Genomic DNA, 27,873 nt, shown 5'->3' with positions numbered 1-27,873 from the left:
TCCAAGCAGAATTGGTGCCAAAGGGCGGGAAGGAACCTTAAGCATGTAACAAGGTTAGATAATCTCCAATTTCCTTTCCAGCCCTAATCTCCAAAAGGGTCATGGATTTATGGTCACGTTGTAGAGACTGAGATTCCAATAAGGTCCTAAGAGGTGCCAAGCTGAAGCTATGTGGGTCAACAGCCGGGTAGAAAGAGGAACAAGGGCCTCTCTGTTTGCTACACCAGCCCCGTGACCAGGTCTTTCTGTAGATCTCCATTTCAATCAGGTAACTCAATTTCTTACCTAATGAAACAGTCTTTGTAAACCTACCTGTTTAAATTTGGAAACTCCTCTTTTGTTTGCTTTCTTTCCCACTCTGTTTCCCTGCAAAACTTCTTTCATAGAAGCACGGCTTTCTTTTCATCTAAACTAAGGGAAGAGGAGTTTGTGGAGACTGAGGCCAAGAGAACCGAGGAGTCAGTTTCCTTGGAGGCCAAGAGTGGGGGTGACATCCCCTCTAGACTAGAGCTGACTTTTCCTTCCTGTTCATGAAATTAAGACAAGTGTGAGTCCCTATTTAATTTTTTAAAGTGATACCCATAAACATTGGAAATTGTCAACACCTCACTGCATACTGCTAGTTACCAGCTTGCCAAGTATGAGAACATCTCACGTGTGTTAAGATTAAAGAACACGGGTTTGAAATCAGTTCTAGTTTCAAGTTTTGGCTTCTCACCTTTAACATGTTGGATCTAAATGAGGTCATTGCTCTTTCAAGAAATTCTTACTGATAATTCAAATAACCATATTTCTACAAGTCAGTAATTAGCAAGCTTTTACTCACTGTCTTTTTTTCTAAGTAGAGTTTTACTGGAACACAACCACACCCATTCATTTACATATTGTCTGGCAGCTTTAAGGCTACAAAGCAAAGCTGAGTACTTGCAACAAAGACTTACTGTGTGGCCCACAAGGCCTCAAATATTTACCATCTCTCCTTTTACAGAAAATGGTTTGCTGACCACTAATAGTATAAGTATTCCTAACTGTTAAATTTAAATTGATAATCCAAATGGGCTCAACTTCCCAAAATACTGTTTAAATTATCAGATAAAAATTGGGTTGTGATAGGGCCTCTATATGGTGCCTTTGTGAAAATAGGATAAAGGTGCTCCTTTAGATAATTATTGTAATACTAGAAGCCCAGTGCACAAAATTCATGCAAGGGGCTCACACCTTGCAACCCAGTGGTTTGCCTTGGTCCTTGCAACTATGGTAGCTTGCCTCAGCTTTGTTTGGAGGGTCGTCCGAAAGGACATCCGGAAGGACGTCTGGTCTAATTAGCATATTATGCTTTTATTATTATAGATAGTTATTTTTATAACAAAACTCTTACTGCCATCTGCCATAAAAGTACTTCATAAAAATGGACAAATTTATAACATCTGCAGTATGAATTGCACTCCCCTGTACAACTGTGTGCAACAGCCCTAGTACAGAACTGTGATCTGGTAAAAACACTACTTGGAGTCAACAGAGCTGGGTTTTGCTTCCAATTCTGAAACCTGATATCTTGAGCAAACCACATAATGTCATGACGTTGGTGTCTTACCTTTACAAATGGAAATAGCTTAAAGTTGTTTTGAGAAATTGAATCAAACAGTAGATGTTAATATTGCTTTGTGAAGGTTCACAGCTCTACAAAATCAATCTCCAACTATGTTTTGGACAGCGTCTGTAGTTCTAGGCTTGTCATAGGTCTGAAAGAAGGAAATCAGTGTAAAGAGCTTATAGTCTAATCAGAACTTAGAAAGAACAATCTAACATGAAACGTTTTGAACATTTGAACTAGTTAGAGTACTAGTAATACTGGTTTGTGACCTATTATATACCAGATGTTGTGCTAAGCCCTTAACATGTTTTATGTCACATGTAATCTTCACATCAGCCATTTCTCCAAATCTCACAGATAAAGAAAAATAACAACTGGCATTCCTTATTCATTTACTATGTCCCAGACACTATTCTAATGCTTTACATATTTTAACTCATTCCATCATCACAAAACCCTATGAGATGTATACTGTTACTGCAGGCCCGATGCACCAAATTTGTGCAAGGGCTTTGGCCCCCGCCGCCACAGCAGCCACCTCTGCCTCGGCCCCTGCCCGCTGCAGCTTTGTCTGGAAGGAAGGATGTCCAGCAGGATGTCCAGTCTATTCAGCCTATTATGCTTTTATTATTATAGATTATTCCCATATTTCATTTGAGGAAATTTATTCAGAGATTAAGTGAGTGCCTTCCAATCTTTTCCACACGATGGCATACATAGAAAATAATACTTATTTGGCATTCTGAGGTAAATTTGAGGGTACTTGAGGAATCTACATGGGGTTTGGTGAAAGTTTCAGTGCATCTATATTACTTTTAACAGTAGGTGATTAAGAAGTGTTGTAGTCATCCCAGACTGCTCTCTGGTCAAGGGCACTTTGTGTAAAGTATGCAACAAAATAGCAATTAGGACATTCAGGAAACCTCACAGGGACCCATGCAAATAGTGTTCAAACATAACTTCAACTATTATAAAATGAATAGTTACAAATATTGCCTTAAATTTTTATTATAAAACTAGTTAGGGCCCAGTGCACAAAATTTGTGCACATTAAAAGGGGATTAATTAGAGGAAATATTTTAATATTGCTATTTGCCCTTTCTCTATAATAGAAGTGTCAGAGATGAAAGAAAATTAGTAAAATGTATATGAAAGTCTTCATCCTGTCAGAGTCTGGGGCGTGCTGTGGGTCAAGACCCTACCCACCCACGGCACCTCAAAATTTCATGAGACCCAGACTCAGCTGGCCCCACCCCCATTGGGCAAGATCCAGACTTGGCCAGCCCCATCCCCATCAAGCCCTGCTGGGCAGGGGGCACAACCTCTGGTCCCCAAGCCGGTGCCAGGGCAGGCGGCATGGCCTGAGGTCCCCCAGCCCAGGCCCAGTCGGGGGCAACCTTGAGGTCCTCCATCAAGCCCGGCAGGGCAGGGAACGAGGTCTAAGATCCCCCATCAATCCCTGTTGGGCAGGAGGTGCAGCCTCAGGTCCCCCAGCCCGGTGCCAAGTGGGAGGCACAGTCTTAGGTCCCCCAGCGCTGGGTTGGGGACACAGATGCAGTTTGCTCTCTGTTGACTAATGAGTTTGCCGACCACTGCCCTACCTCATTCTCCAAAAATTTTAGAACTAGCATTCCACACTTCTTTCTATTCACTCTCTATCCACATTCATAGTAGGAAATAGATGGGCAGGCAAGACAAATGAAAATTCTGTGAGCTTATAGGCAGCAGGCTGCTCCTGTTATCTGGAGAGTCTGTCTCTCTCTCTCTCTCTCTCTCTCTCTCTCTCTCTCTCTCTCTCTCTCTCTCTCTCTCCTCTTTAGAGCTCTGTTTACCTGCATCCACTGGAAGGTGAGTCCTCACAGAGTGTTCATCAGCCCAGCCTGCTGGGCTCACAGAGATGCTAGATTATAATAAATGGTTACTTAAGCAATCACCTGACCCCTAAATGCAGAAGGAACTCTAGAAGTGATCCTATTTGCCTTCTGTGCTTTACAGGATACACCTCTGAGCACCTCTGGTCTGCTGTGTTTCAGATCACCCACCATCCCCGTGCAGGTGGATACTCTATTACTGAAGTTGATATTGGAAATCATATTATTACATCATATATAAAACCATTGGGCTTGCCTAATTTCCAAGCCCACTTGCATTTGATTTTTCATACTCCAGGCTTCTACAACATGGGATAGCTGAAGGAGCCAGAATACAGATGGTATTTTATTCCTTGCTCTGTCTGGCATGCTGAACGGCTGCTGTGCAGGTGGTGAGATGTGGCAGGACATCTGGGGTGAGGTTAGTGACCCATTAAGGTGTCCCGAGCTCTGATTAGAGAGTGCTTAGAGCCACAAGAGCTGTCAACCCGCAGTGTCCTTTTTATTAAGGTTCTTCCTCTTAAACCCTGGAGGCCACTTATCCTTCCCACCTCCAAGAAAAGACAGCTGGAAAGCCCTAGGTCATTGCTTAGCAGAAGCCTCAGGAGCTGATTGAGCCAGAAAGGGCCTCAGTCAGCAGTCTTTCCAGTGTCAGAGTCCTCTATGGACAGGTGAGCTCCTGTCCTGTGATATGTTGAGCTCCTCAGCTAAAATGGCTCTCAGAGGAGCAGCTTCTCAAGGAAGATGCTACAGAAACCCGTTGGCGGGTAGAGAGGCCAGGGGGAAATCAGACTGTTAATCATTGTGGTCACATTGGCTGTTTCAAGGGTGACTTTTTTTTTTTTTTTTTTTTTTTTTTTAGTCCATGCTGGGGTATATAAGCTCCTCACCCAGCTTCAGCTTTTCAAAGACAAAATTTTATCTTACTCATCATCGTGTTCTCAGTATAGGTGCAGTGACTAGCACATACCCTGTTTCCCCGAAAATAAGACAGTGTCTTATATTAATTTTTTCTCCCAAAGTTGCGCTAGGTCTTATTTTCAGGGGATGTCTTATCTTTCCATGCGCTAGGTCTTATTTTCGGAGGATGTCTTATTTTCGGGGAAGCACAGTAGTAAGTGCTTGAACATGTACTGTGCTGGAATAGTTACAAGTTAATGAAGTAGTATTTTGGATTTGCTTTCAAGTACTATGGGAGGAAGGGGGAGTTGGATGGAAGTGTAGATGAAATGAGAGTGACCATGAGATGAATGATATATCAGAGGGGGAGGTTGTTACATTATTCTTTTTAGTCTTGTTCAATATTTTCCGTAATAAAATGTTTTATTAATATATAAATTAAGTATTAAAAATGTTGAAAGTTGTGTCAAATACTGGCTCAGTGCTCTCCAAACAGTCTCATCTCTCATCTCACTTCCTCCTTCCTCCCTCTCCCCCACCCTGCCCATGGCTAGTTTGTACTTTGTAATTGAGTCATGTGACTTATGTTCTGACCAATAAGATGTGGACAGAAGTAATGTCAGTCTCTCTCTTGCAAGTGTGGCTCTTATTCTGCATGATCCTCTACACTTTCTCTCATCCCTTGCCTCTAGGATGGATGCAAAAATTAGTAAAGAAGTTAACATGCCTCAGCAATGGTGGAGCCTTGGTGAATGAGCCAGGACCTCTGAATGCCTGTGTGGAACAGAACTGGCTCCTATACTCTGCAGAGACAGACTGAGATAAGCCTTTAGTGTGTGTGTGTGTGTGTGTGTGTGTGTGTGTGTGTGTGTGTGTGTTTAAGTACAGTATTAAATTGCCCAAAATCTGACAAACCAGGTTTTAAGCCCAGCTCGACATGGGAGGAGGCACTCAGTAGTTCTTTGACCTTTCAGGGCAGTGGTCGGTAAACTCATTAGTCAACGGAGCGGCAAACTGCGGCTTGCAAGCCTCATGTGGCACCTGCAGTTTGCCGACCACTGCTTTAGAGCATTCAGAGCTATAATTAAGTACCTTTGACAGTGATGATAATCAAATGAACATTTGTTGAGTAACCACCGTATGTGCTATTTTAAGTACTTTATATGCATTCAGCCATTTATTTTTCACAACAACCCTCTGAGAGAGAAACTGATACGGTTGCCATTTTGTAGAGGAGGAAACTGAAAGAATAAGTAACTTGACGGAGCCAAGATACAAATTGGGTCTGACTCCAGGCTCTGTCTCTTGGATGTGGCCACGGGGCATGAGTACCAGCAAGAGGTAGTATCTGGGCAGTGTGTCCTATCACCTATAGTGCTGGGCCCCCATTCTGGGGAGGGATGCAGACCGAGTCTGCTCTTCCCCTGCCCTGGAAAAGGTGTCCCTGTGAACAGAATTGAACTGTAGTGTCCTTGATCATCTGGGATAAAAGCAATTGTGAAGGCTTCATTCACTCTGAATGGTTTTCTGATTTAATTTTCTAGCCTCTCCACTCAGCCGTGGCCACTTCAGTTTTGCAACAAGGAGAAAATATCTATTACCTGCTCCACTAGCCTCTCCCCCTCCCCCACCCTGCACATGGCCCATCCATTGTGACTCTCCTCTCCTTGGTCCCAACCCAGAACCTATATCTCTCCCAGGCAACTCAGAGCACATATTAGGGCTGGGAGTCATATACATGTTCATGAAACCTCCACATGACAGCAGGAATGAGTCAGTCCCTTGCTTTCTGACCTCACTTGCCTGCTGATGCTGGATGCTGCTGGTGCTCAACAGCCAACAGAGCCGAGGACCCAGTCACCATCAAGCTCTCGGCAGTGCTCCACCTGGGATGGGTTTCGAAATGCACCCCATAGAAAAGCTTCAGGGGCCACCTGAGACGATGGGGAAGGATATGGAGGATGCTGAGTGGGGCTCTAAAACCTCCAACCGAACTTACCTCACAGCAGTTCTGCTTTATCTGCTCCAGGTAATATTGCAGTTAGAGAATTGTCCCACTCTTGAAATACTAAAGAGAAGAATAGCTTTGCTTTGGAAGGTCCTTTGAGTCTCCAAGCCTTTGAGCCTGACTTTTATGTCTTAAACCTCCCTGGTACCATCCTTCCTGCCTACCAGGAGCAGAGGCGGGAAAGAAACCCAGCTGACTGTTTCAACTTCAGCTCACCTACTCTTTAGGCCCTGGAGCCAAGGGACATTGCTGCAAAACAAACTCATGGGAGCAGAAAGGGGCTCTGGGTCTCTCCCCCCCGCCTTCTTCCCCTACACAAACACACATATACACACAAATCCCACAGTTCTGAGTCCTACACAGAATAGGTGCTAATGAGCATGGCATGACTACATGGATGACCCCATCTCTACTGGCAGTTTCAGTGTGTGTGTGTGTGTGTGTGTGTGTGTGTGTGTGTGTGTGTGTGTGTAGGGGGGCCGCCAGAGGGGTGGTGGTGATGGTAAACTGACCTTGGATCACAGAATGGCCACAATATTTATTCAAGATTCAAAGAGGCAATTTGGTATCAACATTAAGAATGTGAGAACTAGAATAAGACTCTGGCTCTGCCACTTTCAAACTTGTGACTTTATCCTTGTAAAATAAGGCTGCTGGGAGTAATGAAGGAGTTAATATGTGTGAAGCACTCGGTGCCTGACGTGTTAGTGCTCAGTAAACATTAATAAGCCTCAGCTCTCCTCCCTTGCCCTGTGCAAATGCCGCTCCTGACTCCTGAGCAGAATTCATTAATCTCCTCTGTCCTCGCGCAGCTCTTGGCTCAGCCCTGATGGAACTGGGAGGACTTGGTTTGTTTTTTGCAAAATCCAAATCAAACCAGGTGGTGGGGACAATAAAGCAGATTCTTTGATGTTGGGATTCATAGATGCCACAAGGGAAGCCCCTATTGCCTCCATACTCATTATGGTTATATGTCTGTCTCTCCCTCAACCTCTGGCTCCTTTAAGGCAGACTCCACATTTTATTCATCTTCATATCCAAGCTGGTGTACCGCAGTTTGGTGGAGCGGCTGAGCACCGTTGGCTCCATCTGGAGGAAACCCTGACTGTGGTCTCCTGGCCTTCCTTGTCTGCCGTGCTTCCCACAGGCTTAGCATCTTTCTTTGCCCCAAGAGGAGGGTGAGGCTATGAGTCTGGGCTAGATCCAAGGCCCCTCTGCTGGGCATGGCTGTGGGAATTGAGAGCATGCAGAAGAAAATAACATGTGCTGAGCTCATACCACATTCCTGGAACTGTGCTAGTCTCTTTACAACACTTAATTCTCACGGCAGTTTAGTGGAGGTAATATTTTCGTTAGTCCCATTTTTCTAGATCAGGAAACCAAGTTTAGCCAGCTTTCTCGAGACACACATGGCCACTGTGTCGGAGGCAGAACTCAAGCCTGGGACTGCTTCTGAGCTTGTGCCCTTTGCACTGTCCTTGCAGGCTCCATAGAAACCAGCAGAGGTCTGCACCCCATCCCACCTCCCTGTTCTCCTCTCCGCCTCTGTCTTTTCTTTATTCTACCTTATTATCCTCCCTCGTATCATTTTTCATCCGGAGTTGGCTTATTTATCACTTGGCCGTGTCTCCTTATTAATATAACCGGAGCTTAAACATTATGCGTCCCCACAGCCTCGTTTGCCAGCATGGTGCTGAGCACTTAGGAGCGTGGCAATTAGACTGAACTCAGAGGGGCTGTAACATCTACATCTTCAGCTGCTTTCTTAGGGAAATGGGTGAAGAGGGAAGAGGATGCGATGGGGCAGTGCATATTATATGCATGAACAGAGGGACCAAGATGGGGAATTGGGATATGATACCACCAGGCTTTTCTCCCTTGATGGACTCGGCCTTAACTCAGTGCCTGCGGTGGTCTGGGGTTGAGCCTCCAGCAGACCCTGGGGGCATGCCTGTCAAACAGCTTCCTTCTATCTTATTTCCATGCTGCCATCAGCAGCAGCAGCAGCCACAGCTCACTTACTCACTACCTGCTGTGTGCTCTATACACTTCTCATTTGACCATACAACAATCCCAGGAGCAAAGTATTAATATACTCCATTGTATATATGAGGAAACTATAGCTCAGAGAATGTAAGTAATTTGCTCTAACTCACAGCTAGCAAGGAGCAAATTAAGAGAAAGGGCAGAAAGACCTGAAAATTATGGAAGAGAAGTTGAGGTGAGGGGCCATCAGAGTGTGCTCCTCGAAGCTGCTCCTGTGCGGGTTCCTTCCCCTTTGAGCTGGTAGAGTTTAGAGAAAGGCAAGAGACACTGTTAGAAGTCTTAGAAATAGAGCAGAAGACAAAAGGATTCCTATGCTCAAATTCAAGCTTTTAGAAACATGACAGTGAAAGTTTCCCTCCTACCCAAGGCCTGTAGCCACACTCTTTCTTTTCCTATGGGTAACAAATGTTATTGGTTTCTTACATGTCCTTTAGAGAACATGTATGCATTCTTTTCACTCATTTTTTACACAAATGGTAGTCTATTATACTAAGTTTGTACCCCCTTTGCATTTTTATTTTAAGTTCTTTTTTTGCTGATTTTTCCATGTTAGCACATTTAGATATTACCATAACTTATAGCTGCACCATCATATTTAACCATTCCCTGAGGGTGGACATGAAACTCAGTGACACCTTATAGAGGCAGCCCCAGATACCAGGATGGCCTGTACTTCAGCTCTGACCACCTACCTCTGGTCTCCATAAACCCCATTCAGACCTTGGCCTTAGCTTCTGCGGCCGAGGGCCTCCAAGAGACCCTGTGCTAGTTATAGCTCACACCTATACTGGTCACAGTCTTCCTACCTCTTTCTTTTCTGGCAGTGACTGGGTCTGGAGTGGTTCCGAAGATACTTTGGTCCAGGATCTAAGGGCTCCTACCATGTGCCATGTGCTTAACAATCTCTTTCTGCATCACTGTTTATTTCTGCACTGTCTGCCACCCTCATCTTTTCTCTTGAGACATTTGTGGCTCATGAATCCCAGAGCATTATCAATTCATCACCTTGGAGTACCTGGAAATAGGACTCTGGTGTTATCACCTAACCTCGCACACTAGGTTAATGGAGTGTAGGCACAATGAGAAGCCAGGCCAGGGGTACAGTGGTGACAGGAGGTGGCAGCTGATCTGCTGGGCTCTGCCAGATGGTTAGGAATGAGGGTGTATGGGGTTAGGTGAGGAGGGCTCAGCCTATGTAAGTCTTCATGAGAATCTCTTTGGTAGCAGTTCGGGGTGGGGGTTGTGGGTAGTTAGCAGCTAAACCAATACATTAAGTCCTTACATTAAGCCTATAAAGAGAGAAGAATCCTTTGGGTCACTGGTTAATTTCTTGATTAAACTGATATTGATTGACTACCTATTATATGAAAAGCACTCTATTAGATGGTTCTGCAACCTCTATTTTATCGTTTTACACATTTTGGTGTTGCCCTTTTTGGTGGGGCTACTAAGTCCTACTGTCCTGTTCATTGCTGTTGCCACAAACTCTTTTGTTTTTTTGGCCACAAACTTTTGTGATCTTTCAAAGCCTGGTAGATTTCCCCGTGGGGCTCAGCCTGCAAACCAGAGTGCAAGTCCTTGAACGTCACCCTTTAAATCAGGGCAGTCACAGGAGTAGACATCTGATTAGGGTGGCATGTAGAATGAGCTTAACCAATGTTGTCTCAACTGAATGATCGGGGTCAAGGGAAGTCCTCCTGTAGAACCACATGGAATACCACGTGCCCTTACTCACTGGAGATAATAGCCTTGGGAACAATTACCAGCCTAATTTCTTTTTTCATCAATGTGGATTTGATGTCCAGTAATATATGTGTTGTTCCTTTAATGGCCTTTTAATGATAAGGGGATCAAAAGCATTTTAGATCTGAACCTGCACCATTAGTTTCCATTCCAGAAATCCACCGTAATTACCGCAGCTGCTTCTCAAAACCATGCAAGAGCACCGAGTTCCTGTGAACCCATCTGTACAGTTCATCTCAATCCACACAGCATCAGGTCTGACGCAGGTCCCAAGGGCTGGTACCTGAAGGTGGAGAAGGTTGGGGAGGGGAGCGGGAGGAGTGATAGGCTGAGGCATTCATGGCCTGGACCGTCCAGATCTCTCAGAACAGAGGTTCTCTCAGCCTGGTCCTCTCCTCTCTCCTTACAGAGAGAAATAAGAAGATGCTATAAAACTGCATATTGGGTTTTACAAATCATATTGGAAAAAAACCAATGACAGTGAAAGGAATTCTTGGTGATATTGCATTCTCCCCCACCCCACTCGTGAAGGTTTGGCATGGCAGGGGAGGGTGGGGCATTGGATGCAGGGTGCCCGGCTGGGGGAAATGAAGCTGGATAGGCAGAATTTGGGGGAAGGAGCAAGCAGGGAAAGATCTAAGGGAGAGTGATGTTTCCTGGGGGAGGGAGATGTCCAGATGAAATGGTTATTGTGCTGTTTAATCTTTTGAATCCCAATCCCCAAGATCCATTGTCTGCCATTCTCTGTGCCCTGGGAGGCTGACCCAGGGACTGCATAACGCAGGCTCTCCTGCCTTCCGGCTTTGACCAAAGGGAGGCCTTGACAGGAGATCTGAGGTTGGAAGGAAGGAGAGTTCAGGCATTTCTTCCTCCAATCCCTTCCTGCTTAGGGACTGCAGCTCTGGCCGGGTTGACCCTCTGCAACTGTGGCTTCTTCCAGGGCTTCGGCTCTTCCTGAGCTCTAACATCTGTTCCTCTCCTCGCCTTGGGAATAAGGGTGGTCTGAGCTTCCTGTTTTTGCTAGTCCCTGGATGCATCAAAACCTCTCATAGATGAACCCCATTCATACCTCTGTAGATAGTAACTTCATTAAATTAAAAATCCCGGTGAGCTGTGCCATCTGTTTGCTGCAAGAACCCTAATTCCAAGGTCGGCAAACTGCGGCTCATGCAGCTCTTTGGCCCCTTGAATGTGACTCTTCCACAAAATGCTATGGCCTGGGCAAGTCTATTTTGAATAAGTGGCATTAGAAGAAGTTTAAGTTTTTAAAAATTGGCTCTCAAAAGAAATTTCAAAAGTTGTGCTGTTGATTGGCTCTGTTGACTAAGGAGTTTGCTGACCACTGGGCTAATTGATACAGTGGGTGTGTCAGAGACTGGCTAGTATTGTCCAATCTGGTTTCCTTTCCCCGGACACACAGGAGACTACATTTCCCATTCTCCCTTGCACATGGGTTGAGGCTATGTGAGTGGGTTCTGACCAATGGGGTGATGTATGGTACTTCCAGTTCTGTGCAACTGTCCTCACCCTCTTCCTCTTCCAAGTTCACATTGTAAGCTATACGTGCAAGGTTGCAGCATCTCGAATTGGGAAAGAAGTTTGTATCTCTGAGTCCCTGCTTGGAGGAGAATTGCCCAACTGTCTTCAACTATGATGTGAGTGAGAAATAAGCTTGTTATATTATGTTGTGCACTGAGATTTGAAGGGTGGTTTGTTACCACAATTTGGGTTAGTTACCATGGCTCTTAGAGATGTTGAATGAAGAGGCCACATAGAGCAATGGAGGAACCCAGGCATAAATATAAGGAAGCATGTAATCTAACCTAGGTGAGACTGCAATGAGGGTAAACAAAGTGTGTCACATTATTGCTTCATGAAAACAACAGGTTTTGGATGTCAGACTTGAGTTAAACCCAGGCTCCACCTCTTCTAGCTATGTGATCTTGTTTTCTTATCTGTAAAATGGGGGAAATATGCCTATTTCACAAGGGTCTTTTCTGAAGAGATGACTTATTTTAATAACTTATTTTAATAATTGGTACTGAGTAAAAGTTCCTTCTTTCTCCTCTCCTAGCTGTGTATTCTAAACTTAATGCCTCCAGTAATTAGTAAATAATTCCAATTTGCAGGGCACCTATTGCCTAATCCAGTGGTTGGCAAACTGCGGCTTTTGAGCCACATGAGGCTCTGTTGACTAATGAGTTTGCTGACCACTGGCCTCATCTATAATGGTAGAGAACAGTTCCTATTATCCTCCGAGGTTGACTTTAAATGAAAAGAGTGTTCAAAATTCAGTTTCACAGTGGATTGTGGATGCAGAAGACATTTCAGCTTCTGTTTACATTTACTAGTGGATATCGCTTTGACTCCCTGCCTATCATGTTCACTGGTGAAGATGTCCCCATTCATCCTCATTTTTACTGCAAAGGTCATATCTGCTTTTCCATTCTAACAGAAGACTGGACCCCATGCTCTTAGGCCGGTTAGTTTGTCTTGGCGTTATTAGTAAGCTTTCCAGCTGCAAAGGAAAGAGACAACCACCAGGTAATTCTATGTCTGAACATGTAACAAGAATCCAAAAAAACAAACTAACAAACAAACAAACAAAACAAAACAAAAAACCCCAAAAAACAACCCAAAAACACAAAATGGTGGTTTGATGATATTTGATACCACTACTATCATACCTACTCCTGTGAAAATGAGTACTTTGGTCATTGTCTTTGAACTTTAACCGTTGACTGGAAGTGGCCCACAGGCAATGAATACTACTTCCTTTCACTGCATTTTTATTCATGTGATTCTGGGCACATGTTGATCACTGGTTCAGTCCAGGTAACAGACATGCTTTTACTAGTCATATAGCACTAATACAGGTGTCAGGAAATGCCAACTATAATTCCACTTTTTAAGCTTTTGGAAGAGTTTCAGGTCTTCATGTTTTGGGCATTAACAATAACTTCCATGGTGGTTTGGGGGCATTCATTGCCGACAATGGATGTCATAACAGGAAAGATTTTTATTAGCTCCTCCCACCCAGTGATTAATGCTTGACAGGATCTATGGAATGAATTTACCAGCTCTAGTGGGAATATGAACAAATCCGACATTACTTTGAAAGTCACCCCAACTCATTGCTTTTTGGATTCTATGTACTGTGATCCTAAGGCTAGCAGCATGAATTAACATGCATCTTTAAGGGATGGCGATGGAAGAGCATTATGTATCTACTGGATTGTTTATAGCTGCTGTCAGATTGTTTTGGTAAGGAAGGTTTTCAAGTAACGTTTGGACACAGGTACAATGTGCTCTCCCTGTGGTGAAAATAAATTCAGTTGTGTATAGTTCCTTAGTCTTTCAAGTGAAGTATGAGGAATATAGGGCATGAATAATTTAATCAAGGCTTTATTCTGGAAGTAGGAAAGGGGCTGCAGTCCATAATTTGGGCTTCTTTGCATATTAACGAATTTTCTGAGTAGAGTACACTCTGTTACTCCCTGCTGGCCAGCAGCACGAGCCCTGCTGCCTAAACACTAATTTTATTTATGTTTGGACAAACCATAGACATTTTTGTTTGCAATTTTGTTTCTTTTGTTATGTTTTAAGTCAGGTTTGAATGTTACAATACTTCAGTTGAAAAATTTTTGTCATATTTTTTTCTTGTAAATTTTCTTTACTTGTAAGTATCTTCTTGTCCTTTTCTCCTGTACCCTAAAATAAGAGATACATTTTTGACAGAGCCTTACTGTTTTAAAAACAAAACAAAACAAAACACCATTCCATCTCCACTCCAACAACACTGAAGATAAGATAGGGTATAAAGTTTTAGGTTAAGATGAAGTCTGCTCTCCATCCTTTTTTAACAAACACATAGCACTCACTACATACCATATAATACTTTAAGAGCTTTTAAATACTATATTAATTTATCTTCTGAGGTAGATACTATTATCATTCCCATTTTATAAATGAGGACCCTGAGGCACAGAGAGATTAAGTAATTTTCCCAAAGTCATGCAGCTAGTAGGTAGCAGATCAGGGGTTTACAACCCAGGGAGTCTGGCTCCAGAATCCTCACACTTAACCATCACATTATACCACTTCCCTGCATCACTGCTTCCCTCCCACCCACTGCAATGAATGGTAGCCAAAGGGAATCACCCTTGGACCTTACCCATTCCCACTGAATCTGTTTTCTCTTCTTGGCTTGTGATTCTGTCCAAGGTCACAACCTTAGCTGGAGTCAGCTGACTAACCTCTGTTGCAGTCATAGGTGCAGCCAACCATGAGCTTCATTGCCCCTCGCGGCTGGGTAACCAGCCAAGGGGTGGTGGTGGGGGGACAAATCAGTGAATCGCTGAGAGACAGGGGTCTTAGAAAGGTGGTCCTGGACCTATGGGATCTCTCCTCTGCTCTTTAGAGCCAGTAGGTCTGTGCTGCCGCTCAGTGTACCCCTCGGGAAGAAGGGGATGCAAGGGCGGTACTTAGAGTGTGGACTCTGCATTCACTGCTGAGGATGCTGGGACATGTTATCTCTAAGCACCAGTCCCCTGTCCATAAAGTGGGGGCAATTACAAAGGATGTCATTCACAAAACTGTGGTAAAGGACACAATTTCAGTGAAGTGCTAAGTATAATGCCTGGCATAGAGCAAGTGCTGAGAGAATGTTAGCTGGTGTCATCTCCCCCAGTGAAACACAGCTCTGTACCAGACTCGGAAGTGCTCAGAAGCCCCAGGTGGCTCTTCAGGCCCTGAGTCAAGAGAATAACTAAACACATCCCCGTAGCCTTTTGTAAAGAGAAGTGTATATTCTTGGACTGCACTGTGCATTGTGTTGCAAGACAGTGTTAAAGCGTGGTTAAATCATTGGACTGTGGGACCAGTCAACACTGCCATTTACCAGCTGTGTGACCTTGGGCAAGTTCACATGCTTGAGCCTCAGTTTCATTATCTGTGAAATGGGAAGATGATGCTCTCCTCTCTCATAGGGTTGTTGGAGGATAAAGTAAGTGAATGCATAAGAAGTCTTTATAACAGTACCAGGCATGTTGTAGGATGCAATACATATTAGCTATTATGAATGCATTCATTTGCATTATGCTAGTAAATCTTTTTGTTCTAGAAAAGGCTGGGGGAGTGTGGTTTTTTTTTTTTTGTTTGGGTTTTTTTTTTTTTTTTTTTTTTTTTTGGTCAGAAGTGATAACCCTCAAAATCCAGGAAAGGAAGTAAACCATACCTTGAGGGTGGTAGTTTTTCCCCATCCCACAACAGAAAGACAGGGGAGGACCCCATGATGTCCAAGGTACAGGCCCAAACACAAGCCTGAGGCAAAGACTGATTGACCCCAGGCAGCCACATGGAGATGGGGGTCCCCAGTGGCCCGAGAGAAGAGGGCAGTGAGCTTTTTCTCGGGGCATCAAGTGAGTAAGGAAGTGAGCAAGAATGCCACTGCTTGGCCTTTCTTAGAGACGACACTGAGACTTGGAGCGCCTAGAGTTCCCTCCTCCACGCTGAGAATGGGGCGCTCACTACATAAGCCTTTCACCTCAGGCGTAGAGCCCTCGAGACCCCCATAAGGACATAAAGCAGGAGATGAGGCACACTGAGAATCCCTGGCAGTCTATGCTACATGACAGAGAGGGACTACAGGATCGGGAAACCTGGGTTCGAATCCACCTCTGCCACAAAAGGGCTGGTGGCCTTAGGTAGGTCACTACACCTTGCTAAGCATCGCTTTTTTCTTTTGGGAAATGCCAACCCTCAATGCGTGGGATGACCTGTAAGTGACATTCTCTCACTCTGAGACCTCACAAGTGGAGTGTTGGGACAGTAATTCAATGAAGCGTTCAGAGGAGGGACAAATCTATGGGCATTGAGTGGTCAGGGGTTTCATGGGAAGTGGTGCGCCTGGTGGGTGTGTGTGAGCAGAAGGGAGAAGGTCTTGTTCCCATGGGTGTTAAACCCCATCCTGACAGCAGGCAACTCGGCCCGTTCATAAGATAAATCTCTCCCAGAGCTGGAGCCCACCAAGGCGATCAGCTCCGGCTGGGGAAGCTGGCTGAAAAATCACCTGCCTGGAGGCCACTTGGGACAGTCTCCTTTCTAATTTCTACTTGTCTCTTTTAATCGCTGCCCAGATCAATGACAACAAATGTCCCCTGCACTGGAGAGAGTGTCTCGAAGCAGGACTGAGGCTCCTGCCCAGGGCTGAGTCTCACTGTTCTCTCTCATTCCAGAGTAGGGCTGTGGTAAAAGGTCTCACCAGATTTCAGACCCTCCCCCACCCCCCTTCTTACCATCATCCTCACGAGGGTCACCAAGGAAGCTGTCATGGACACTTGCTTAGAAAGAAAGCTAACCCTTTACATGCTAGCCCCTAAAATGGCTCAAACTGTCCAGCATTGTTGGCCTTCCTACAGACTCCAATTTAATGACACAAAAGACGCTGGCTCTCTTTCTAAGTGAATTTGATGCCCACGTAAGGTTGGAAGGGAAGGCGATAAATCAGATCCCGAGAAAATGGTATTATGCGATCATCGTGGAAAGCTGATGGAAATTAAACTTCATGCCGTGTGCCTTTGCTCTGACCTCAATTTTTTATTCCCAGCTCATTTGAGGGGCTCTCCTCTACCTCCTTTAAAACTGTTCCAGTGAGGTTATTCTTCATAGCGGGCCACCTGCCTACTGCCTGTAGTAGGAAGGTGACACATTTTCCTCTTCTCCTAACGGTCAGGCTGCTTGACCCCCATGTAAGGGAGTCCAGTGTGCTCGTCTCAGATGGCAGCCAGCCCTGACTGAGGGATGTCACCTGGCTTCAACAGCTCCAAGGCAGGGACCGCCCCTTCTAGGTGAGCAGCCAGGGGGCTTGGCTGCTTCAGGCTGAGCGACTGAGACCAAGGGAACGTTTGGAGGCTCATGGTGCTAACTGCCCCTCCACAAACCCTCCTGATGGTGAGTGCATTGCACCCCCATCCTTCCAGGCCTCAGTTCATTCACTGAGCTCCAGAGTCACTTGGGAGCAACCCAGCTCCAGACCTTGATGCTGCCCTCAGTTCTTGCTGCCTTGCGACGTGCAGGGTTATCATTTCAGATGCCACATACAGAGGACTTTGCAGCGTTTCTTTTTTCCTTTGCCACCAGGAGACCACAGCCAGGAACAGAGGTCTCCTTCTGGTCATCTGTGGTTTTTTTTTGTTTTTTTAGTTTTTTTAATTACATTAGAGAGTTAAGAGCTTAGTTCCTCCAGTGCTATGTATTTTCAGAAGACGATAGGTCATGAATGCCAAGAAAACATTGTACTATAGCCCATGAGTGATGAGTGACGAGGCCTTTTTTCATGATGACAGGACTTGCTCCTCACTGTTTCATTTCCCCAGCACTCTCTTTAAGGACAAAGCCCACAGCACGGGAGGGCCCAGCTGGAAGGAACTTCAGAAATCAATCAGTGCAGCCTCTCATTCTCAGAGGGCCAAAATGACTTGCAGACTCAGAGAATACAGCCTTGGGAACATGGTTCTCTGGGACCCTCCTCCTCCTCTCCGTGGCCTGGGAAAAGTTAAATGCTCTTTATGTTCCTACTTTGCGGGGGTGTCTCTGCCATCTTGGAAAAATAGACATAAAACAGGGATGATGTAAAAAAAATGAGATTAATGTTTCCACTTCAGTCTCTTGATAAGAAAATGCCTCCATTCCTTCTCCAGCTCCACAAACTCTCTACCTTGTGTTTTCTGGGCATCCATTTCAACCTGGACTGGATCCTGGCTGACTGCAGGAAGGCTATTGCTTCTCTCCTACCCAGATGGAGAGCCCAGGTACAGCCAATTGGAGCAGACAGAGATGCCTGACCCTACAGAATCCCATTCACGGACCCATCACCTGCCAAGGAAATGGCCTGCTTTCAAACGTTAAAAATCTGGTCAGTTGTCAGTCGATGCTGGATTTGGAAGGCAGCACAGAATTGGGTACTACAATTGCCACGATCATTTTAGGGCTTTGCTTTTGTGCAGAAATGTTTAGTTTTTTAAAACAAGTGAGAGGATGGAATCAACACAGGGACACATGGGCACAAGCTACTGTGTCCCCAGAGAAATGGACAGTGGGGCTCAGCCCCCAGTGCTCTCTGGTCTCGTGAGGCCGTGCCTTACTTCACTGAACTTTCAGTCTTCTGTCCCGTCTTTTATTTGTGTTGGCCTTAGTCCCTTACAAGCATGACCTCTAATCAGGGCATTATCTTGTACTATCCACGTGTGTAAGTCTTGTTCCTCAAACCAGGAACAAGATCTCAAAGGCCAGAGGTTTCTGTCTCAGCCTTTTGAAGAATCTTTCCAGGTAACTTGGAACTGTGACAGCTGCAGAGAGGCTGGGCTGCAGGCTTGCTGGAATTCCAGTTCCGTGAACCCTGTTGAACATTCACATCAATTGGTTAGGGGTGATCAGGCAGGCAGGCAAGTGGTTAGAAATGATCAGGCAGGCAGGTGAGCGGTTAGGATCCAGTGGTCCCGGATTGCGAGAGGGTACAGGCCCAGCTGAGGGATCCCCCCTAACCCCTGTGCACAAATTAAGTAAGGAGGCCCAGTGCACAAAATAACACAGGTGCCAGGGGCTCACGAAGCAGCTCAGGCCTTGAAAGTGCTCCCTGGACTAGTTTTGAGGGCTCCAGGTGTTGTCTCACGTAGGTGCATGAGGAAATTTGCTCCTTCAGGGCTGTTAATGGTCTACCACCTCCCACTGGTCTACCTTCAACCTGTCCCTTGATTGCCTTCTCTCCTCATTCAATCCTTTCTCAATGCTGTAATCTTACACGATCTTACATGATCCTCCTGTTTACTGTCCACCTGTGGCAGGTGCTGCCAGTTGCTGTTTCTCAGCCATCCTCAGAGCTGCGCTTCCTCGCTGGCACTGATGGCCTCTGTGAAAGATGCCCAAAGTGGCAAATATTGATTCTCTCAGATTTCCCTGAAGCTGGAGCATAGGACTGTAGCCTACTTCTAGCTCACTGGACTTGAGGGGAACACTTCTAAAGGTTTCTGGGAAATATGTTCCTCCTTATTAGAAAAAGCACAAGTGAGAGAAAGTTCCTCTTTCTTGCTTTGGGATTTTGTGTGTTGAAGCCACGGTGCTTGGACCTTGATTCCCACCTTGTGATTATGGAGGGAAGCTGACCCGAACCTTATACCGATGCATTCCTGAAGCTTCCTACTGCTGCACCATTTCTTATATGAAAACAGTAAATGTCCTTATAACTTAAGCCACTTTCGATGGGTTCGCTTTTGTTACTTATAGGCAGAGCAACCAAGACTTTGTTCACAGATTCCTGCAGGATAAAATCCAACTTCTTAGCAGGGAACATAAGGCCTTCACATGTTTGCCCCCATATCCTGCTCCAGCTCATTTTCTGCCAACCCTACCTTGCATCCCCATCCCCAGCTACACCAAACAATTTGCCAACTGGCCCAAGCTTTATAATCCTCAGCCTGAATGTCCTTCCCCATGGAGTCACCACTTACTCACATTACAAGACCCAATTCAAGCTTTTGTTGACTCTGCACACTGTTTGTAGAGTGGACCATCCTTTTCCTTTGCCCCCTCAGGATCTGTCACTATCTCTACCTGCAACACCTGTTTTTGTTTACATGTGTGACCCCCCTCTTCCAGCTGTAAGTTTTTTTGGGCAAGGATGTGTGTGTGTGTGTGTGTGTGTGTGTGTGTGTGTGTGTGTATGTATATATATATTTTAGAGGCCTAATGCATGAAAATTCATGTAAGAGTAGGCCTTCCTTCCCCCAGCTGCTGGCAGCAGCTTCCCTCCAGCAGCCAGGATCCGGGCTGCCTCACTGGCTTCTCTCCAGCACCTGGGACCTGGGCTGCTTCCCTCCTCCTGCTGCCAGAAGGAACCCAGGACCCGGGTTGGCTTCCCAGGGGCCACCCGCAGGCACCCTCCAGCCCTGGCTTTGTCAGGAACAACATCAGGAATGATGTCCAGAAGATATCCAGTCTAATTAGCATATTTCCCTTTTATTATTATAGATATTTTTTTCAGCTTAGTATGTTCAGTACAGATGCTCAATGTTCTAAATAAATAAACAAGTAAATAATTAAATGAGTAATTAAATTAGTTGATCCTAATTCTCAACTTTTCTTATTAACAGAATCACTTTAAGGTGTTAGTTTGTTTTTAAGTGTGTGAGTCTGTCGACCGGTGCTGCTCAGCCTTCCTGTGCAGACAGATCACCTGGGAACCGTGTCAACACGCAGATTCTGTAGCAGGTCTGAGCAAGCTTTCAAGCCTGCATGTCTAACACGCCCCTCTGCTGCCAGTCCGAGGACACATTCTGCAGAGCAAAGCCATCAAGGCAGAGGTTGTGCCTGTCCATAAGGGGGTGAAGCCCTAAAAAGCAGGTGGAGACATATTGAAGATGACAAGGAACCTGCTTTGTGTCATCATTCCCATTCAGGAGCTTTGGTCTCCTCTGGAGTTCACCTCCTTCGGTGATGGGCTGCACTTTCTGGAGCTTTTTTGTCTCATTTTCTCCAACTAGAATCCAGCCTGAGGCACAGACATTGCTCCCTCCATATTGTTGATAGTGTCAGGAGCTCAGCTGAGCTGGGAGACAGCACTGAGTGACTGAATAGCTGATTAAATCAACCGGCCACAAAAAAACGAGAGTGAAGCCGTTAATCACCTACTGTGAGGGTATAAGCAAAAGTCTAAAACTAGAAAAGATAATAATTTTTCCCTGTTCTGTTTTCCCCCGTGGAACACACACCAGTCTAGAGACGGTGGTCAGTATAAATGCGGGGGTTGTCTAGCTGTTGAGGAAGCTCCCAAACAAAAAACTTCAGTTTTATGGATCTTGAGGTTGTGGGCAGAGTGAGGGGGAAGGGCTAAGCGTGGGAAGGTACTGGGTACTGAGACAGAATGGGGCAAGTGTCTTCATGGTTTTCCCTTGCACACCCACTTCCCACCCTGAAAATAGACCTCAGCAGGGATGGGCACCTGAAGAGGACCTCTGCCCAAGCCTCAGAGAGACTAGGAATGCAGCTGCCTCTGAGCTGGGAAAATCAGCATGTGAGGAGCATGACCAGGGAAGGCCCTGAAATTGTTTATTTCACCAAAGTGTTCACTTGAAATTCATTCATATTCTCTCTCTCTCTCTCTCTCTCTCTCTCTCTCTCTCTCTCTTTCTTCTACCCACTCCCCTCTCCACCCCCCCCCCACACACATATACTCCACACCCTGCAATCTGACTCTGCCTTCTCACCTGTATTAGTTACTTATTGTTGCATAACAAATTACCCCAAAACTTAGTGGCTTAAAACAACAAACATGTATTATCCCACAACTTCTATGAGTCATAAATCAAGATATGGCTTAGGTAGGGGCCTCTGGCTCAAGGATTTTCATAAGACTAAAAGCCTTCAGCCAGGGCTGCAGTCTCATCTCCGAGCTCACTCACATGGGCACTGGCAGTGTTCAAGTCCTTGCTGGTGTTGGCCGAGGGCTATGGGAGCCTCTCCTTAGGGCATCTTACGACATGGCAAGTGACTTCTCTTAGTGCAAGTGGGCAAGTGGGCAAGTGGGAGGGCAAGCAAGAGTGAACACCCAAGATGGAAGGAAGAGTCTTTTATAACCAAACTGGAGGCCTGTACACGACATTAGTGCACTCAGGGGTGGGGGTAATTCCTCAGCCCGATCTGTTCCCTTTCGCAGTCCTACATCCCTTGAAGGGTCCTTAGTGCTGCCTTGAAGGCAGGAGAGGCTGAGGGACCTCCTGTGTTGAGTGTCTTTCCCTTGGTGGTCAGTGTGCGTCATAGCAATCAGTCATTCTGCTGTTTGGTCAACTTGCATATTAGCCTTTTATTATATAGGATGTCAGAAGTGACATCCCATGACTTCTGCTGTATTCTGTTGGTTAGAAACCATGTTCCTAAGTCCAGCCCACACGGGTGGAGTTTGCCAGGATCATTGAAGTTTGGATACCAGGAAGTGGGGGTGTTGGGGGCCTGCCACTCAGGCTCCCCCTTACCTAGTTATTCCTTTAGCACACGGTAGAGTCTATTTTCCCTGTAGTCAAGGTTGTGATTTTACTCTATTCTATATAGTTGTCTTATTAGCCCAAGTATCTGAGGCTCCTCTTCATCCTGGAACTCCAATACCCTAGTATCAAAAACCATTAGGTCTTGCCCATTGCTTCCCTTAGAGTCCCCACTGTACACATCCCAGGACTAGGGCTATGATAAATATTTGTTAATTGTGATCAACTCTCAGCTTCAACTTATTTAAACTTTCCTCTTTTAGTCTAGCTTTCTGGGGCTCTGGGATTTCTGTGTGAGCCTTTCTATCCAGAGCCTTTTCCTGCTGAGCAAACAGACCTTGTCTGGGTCGATGATCCGTGCTGGGAGAGTGAGACAGGGTTATTGTTGTACTCCAGCACTATCTTCTAATGCCTTTAAGGTTGGGCTTGGGCTACTGAGAGAAGCAAGAATGGCTTGGAGCCCTTTAGATCAGAGAAAAGGTGAAAGGCAAGAGAACCAGCACTTTATGTTGAGTATCTCATTGAATCCTCCCAATAAATGTGAAGTGGAGTTTATCACCCTGCTTTTGCAAGTAGTAGAGCCAGAACTTAAACCCAGGCCCCAGAATCTCTCCCTCACCTCTGCCTTCTGCTTTTAGGTGTGATTTCCAGGGTGATTCACCCTCCAATCAGGGTTCTTCCTGGAAGGGCTATTCGCAGTATGCACCCTCACTCACTGTGACTTCTTAGACCATTCATGTGTCCTGAGATGCCCAATAAATACCTGATGAGTGAACTCTCCCTCCTGTGGAGTGGGAATGGCCAGGGGTTTTCTACACTCACTCCCGAAGGCCAGGCAAGACATTGAACCCACCTGGCCAGGGAGCCTGACTCCAGGTGTGGAGGAGTGAGTGAGGCAGGGAGATGCTGGTTTGGGTGACAAGTAGCATAGAAATTTGTCAGCAGTTCTGATACCACAGTAGAAGGTCACTTGAAATATATGTGTATGTAAATGTATGACTTCGCTAAACAGATCTGTTTGCCCTTTTCTGAGGGGACCCACAGTGGCCTCAGATCCCTGAGTGAGATTCTTGTATGGGGGGAGGGGGGGTGAGAGGGGGGGCGGCTCTTGTTGCAGGGGACACTGAACAGATCCAGAAAGGTATATGGAGAGAGTTAGCATAGCAGCCCTAAGATGCTATATTTTGTTTTTGTTTTTTGAATCCTCAACTGAGGATATATTTTTTATATTTTATTGATTAGAGAGAGAGAGAGAAAGATTGGCTGCCTCCTGAACACATCCCAATCGGGGATCAAACCTACAACCCAGGTAGGTGCCCTGACCAGGAATCGAATCCACAACCTTTTGGTATGTGGGATGATGCTCCAACCAACTGAGCCACCTTATCAGGGCAAGACTGCTGTCATTTGAAAGCCCTGCTTACAAGGTTGGCCTCTGAGAACTTGGCTTTCAGAAGGGTTCCCACCATCCAAGGGCTCCCTGTGTGTGCATAAGAGGGTGCTGTGTGGCCAGCACCCAGTAAAACTCCAGGGCACCGAGTCTCTGTCAGCTTCCCTGGAGGACTGCATCTCCCACGCTATCACTGGTTGCTGCTGGAGGAATTGTGTCCTGTATGACTAGACAGGGATAGTGCTCTTGAAAGTTTGTGCCCAGCTTTCCTTTGCTGACTTGGCTTTGTATCCTTTTGCTGTAATAAATCTTAGCCATGAGTGTGACTAGATAATGAATTGTCCTCCTGGGGGAAAAAAACAAACAAACAAACAAAAAAAACCATGAAACTTGGGGTGGGCTTGGAGATCTCTGATGCAGTAGGAAAGAGAAGTGGAGGGGAGGGCAGGGCACATGAGCTTTCCCTGCCTAGATGTCTGCAAACCCTCTTTACTTCACAGCTACGCAAACTTCTCCCTCCTCAATTTCCCCTTTCCCTCTCATGGTGTCTAGTTTTCTCCATTCCACCCTTAAATACTCTCATTATTCAAAATAAATGCTTGAGAGTATTCCCTGTGATTCAGCCTTAGTCTGAGCTCTGATACCCAGAGAATGAGACCAGGGCTTAGTAATATGAAAAAGTCTTGACTCCATTAAAAGATAATAAAATACCTGTTGGTGCTCCATTTAAAATTCTTCTCTTCTTTAAAGTATCTGAAGTGGTGCTCTTCTCTTTTGAAAATGTAGATGGATGTCACTGAGTGGTATCACTGAACAGGAAGTGTCATTTGGCATAGACATAGAAGCCAGGATCACTGATGGGACTGTTACAGAAGACCAAAGAAATGCCAAGCACACTTCCTAGAGAAAGGGAGGAATCCCGTTTGTTAACACTAGTGGACTCTGGGAATAATTTCCAAATCTGAGTGAAGAAACACACAGAGAGCCTGTCTATATATAACCAGCTGGGGTCTTTGTCTAACAGATATGCCCCCTGCTCCCTTCTTGCCCTGCAGGAAGGCCCCCAGATGTCAGGCCTCATCTGATGGTCCATCCTGGCACCAGCATAACAACCCTCCCCGCCCCAATCCCCCCACCAGGGCAGTGCATAGTTCACAGGTCCATGGCCTCTGCATTTAGATAACAAGTTCTGCAAGACAAGTTTCCTCCTCAGGACCAGTCGAATGTCCCCAAGCCTTAGACTCCACATCCCGCTCCGCTCATCCCTGTCCCCCAGGCAGAACCTTTTGAGGTGGTTGGGATTCAAATTAACCACCTGAAGGTGGGTGGGAACAAAAATGAGAGCATGGCCAGATCCGGTGGAGGATGATGGAAGCTTTTCTCACAACTTTGAATTTCAATTAAGGTGCAGGGGCCAGGGAGTCATGGATGGGTTTTCACACAGGACGGAGACCTCCAATACCATTTCTAGTTCAGAGACCATCCATAGGAATACTCATGTATCTCAGACCATTCCCGAAGAGGTACAGGGCCATTTCAGAGAACGCGATGCTGTAATTTTATGTCCTCTTATTGTAATTTCTGGGAGATGAGAGCCATTGAATCACCACTGAATCATCATCAGGGACCCTGCCTCGCTCAGCACTCTTCTCCCCTCTCCTGCCATCCTTGCCTTTTTCTTTAAGAATAGAGGCCTCATCTGGGATGAAAAAACTGGAGTCTTCATTTTCTTTTCCACAACATTGTCATTCAAATTAAGTCATTTAGTGAAAGGACCTATGATTTGCATTTAGAAGAAAAATCCTCATTTAACTTGGATAGCAGGGCAGTCAATCAACAGGAGCTCACCTTAATGGTTTCCCTTTCTCAGTAGAAGCACCCCATGGACTAACTTTCCTCCTCTGACACTGACCTTCTCCTGTGAGGAGGGCACATTTGCACTCTGAGGAGAGGTCTCGCGTGGGCTGATTAATTGTACTATTGTGAAATAATAATGCCATTAGAGCAATTTGAAAATGGTGAGATAAAAATCTTTCAAGAGGTTAAAGCTTAACTCAACATTGGTAATAGGATCTTCCTCTTCTGATACAAAACAACTTTCACAGAAGAATTTCAATATTTTATTGTGTGCTTAACATGTGCCAGACACCATGCTAAGTACTTTATCTGTATTATTTAATTCTCACAACAACCATTCTTTTGTAGGGCCAATTTATTGCTTCCATGTGATGTTGAATTGCATGTGTCATTGTGACCGGGTCATGGGATGCCCAGAGAGTTGGTGAAACATCATTTCTGGTTTGTCTTTAAGGGTGTTTCTGAGTGAGGATAATGTTTGAAGTGGTGGGCTGAGTAAAACCGATTGCCCTCCCCACGCTGTGTGGACCCATTAAAGGTCTAAATAAAGTAAGTAATCTCTCTGCCTGCCTACCTTGGAAATGGGCCACCAGTCTGCTCTTGCTTTCAGACTTGGACTCAGAATGGAACATACATGGCCCACTCTCCTGGGTCTCCAGCTTGTCAACTGACAAGTCCTTGGGACTTCTCAGCCTCCATAATCACAGGAGCCAGTTCCTTACAGCAAATAATCATCTAATCAATTAATATCTCCTTTTGAAAAATACGGTATATCTCTCTTTATATAAAAAAAAGAAGTCTTATGTCTTATTGGTCTGTTTCTCTGGAGAACTCAGGCTAACACACCCACTAGAACACTGTGTTCTAGTAAAAAGCCTGCTCAGATTGGCCAGAGTCAGAGAGGCGGTCTATTAAAAAAAGAACTGGTGTTGCCTCGGAAGTGGGGGGTAGTCTTATACAGCGAATATAGGCCTAAACCTATGTTTTAACTGTAAAATTAGGGGGTCGTCTTATATTCTGGAAAATACGGTCTCTCTCTCTCTCTCTCTCTCTCTCTCTCTCTCTCTCTCTCTCTATATATATATATATATATATATATATATATATATATATATATACAGTATATCTATATCTATATAGTCTTATGTCTTATTGGTCTGTTTCTCTGGAGAACTCAGGCTAACACACCCCATTTCACAGAAGTGGAATCTGAGCACAGAACTGAGATTCATGGCTTTGGTAAGAGGACCCAAACTGTCTGATTTCAGAGTTCACCATGTGTGGCTTAGCTCACCAAACATTAAAGAAATGCAAATAGCAATGAAGATTTGGTTCTTCTGCCTCTGAAATTAGCAAATATGAAAGACAGTAAAATATCACAACTGTATTGGTGAGAGATGAGTAAGTGGCTCATATGCCTGTGCAATGTTGAGACTATCAACCAGTGTCACCTTTCCAAGGGTAGCTTGAGGCTATCACGGCACAAAATGTGTAGGCCCTGTCAAAGCTGGCTCCCCAGGTCTCCCCAATGCACCCTGTTGGCTAAGACAAAGCGGAGTTTACTGCTTACCTCCATGAAGGAGACCACTGCCTCCAAAATCTTTGGCAATGTCTCCAAAAGGGGGATGGGAGGTCGGAACTTGCTGCAATGGAAGTTTGGTTTAAGGTGAGTCTTTCAGTGGAGGTGAGGAGAGGCATAATCCTCGTTGAGGATTGGCTAAGAACCATTCTACACTAATCCAGGGTTGGTGGAAACAGCAAGTGAGGATTTTGAGGGGAGGGATTCAGAGAATTTTAGGGCACATTCTATTGATGTTTTCACTGAGGAGCTGATGGGTTTTTTGAGAAGTTCCTGTAATGAACAATCAAACCATTTGCTTATGCAAGACAGTGAAACGACATCAGGCCTCTAATCAACAGGGCAGAGATGGGGTTTGTTGATAGTTTTGGTGTAAATTATAATGAAGTTAAAGTAGATTTTAAAGGTTAATGAAAAATAAGGATCCTTCAGGTGGTTAATTTGAATATATTACATAAACTACTGCTTGAAACTTCTTTAATGGATATTCATCACAACATCATTAATAATAAACAACCCAGCCCTGACCGGTTTGGCTTGGTGAATAGCAGACTGCAGGGTCCTGAGTTTGATTTCCATCAAGGGCACAGACCTTGGATGTAGGCTCCATCCTCGGCCATGGTCGGGGCACGTGTGGGAAGCAACCAACTGACATGTTTCTCTCAAGTTTCTCTTTCCTATCCTCCTTCTTCTACTTTTTAAAAATGTCAATGGAAATATATCCTCCCATAAGGATTAAAAAAATATTAATAAGCATCCCAAAGGTCCAACAGTAAGGGAACTGGTTCAATAATGCATGGCACTTCAATACAATGGTGTTTGGCCATTATTCAGTTATTACAGAAATGAT

The 27,873-nt window shown here is 45.2% G+C and overlaps 1 long non-coding RNA gene across 1 annotated transcript in view; it reads left to right on the top strand.

Moving 5' to 3' along the window:
- Nucleotides 1–223: 223 nt before the first annotated feature.
- Nucleotides 224–27,873, top strand: part of LOC311611660 — a 59,612-nt gene continuing 31,962 nt past the window's right edge. The window contains exon 1 of the long non-coding RNA XR_014793137.1: nt 224–268. This is a non-coding gene — a long non-coding RNA (uncharacterized lncRNA). The remainder of the gene's footprint in view (nt 269–27,873) is intronic.

This window comes from Pipistrellus hanaki (genome assembly GCF_964339955.1).
Source record: "Pipistrellus hanaki genome assembly, chromosome: 1".
Classification (NCBI taxonomy): domain Eukaryota; kingdom Metazoa; phylum Chordata; class Mammalia; order Chiroptera; family Vespertilionidae; genus Pipistrellus; species Pipistrellus hanaki.
This window is presented reverse-complemented; position numbering and strand designations above follow the sequence as displayed.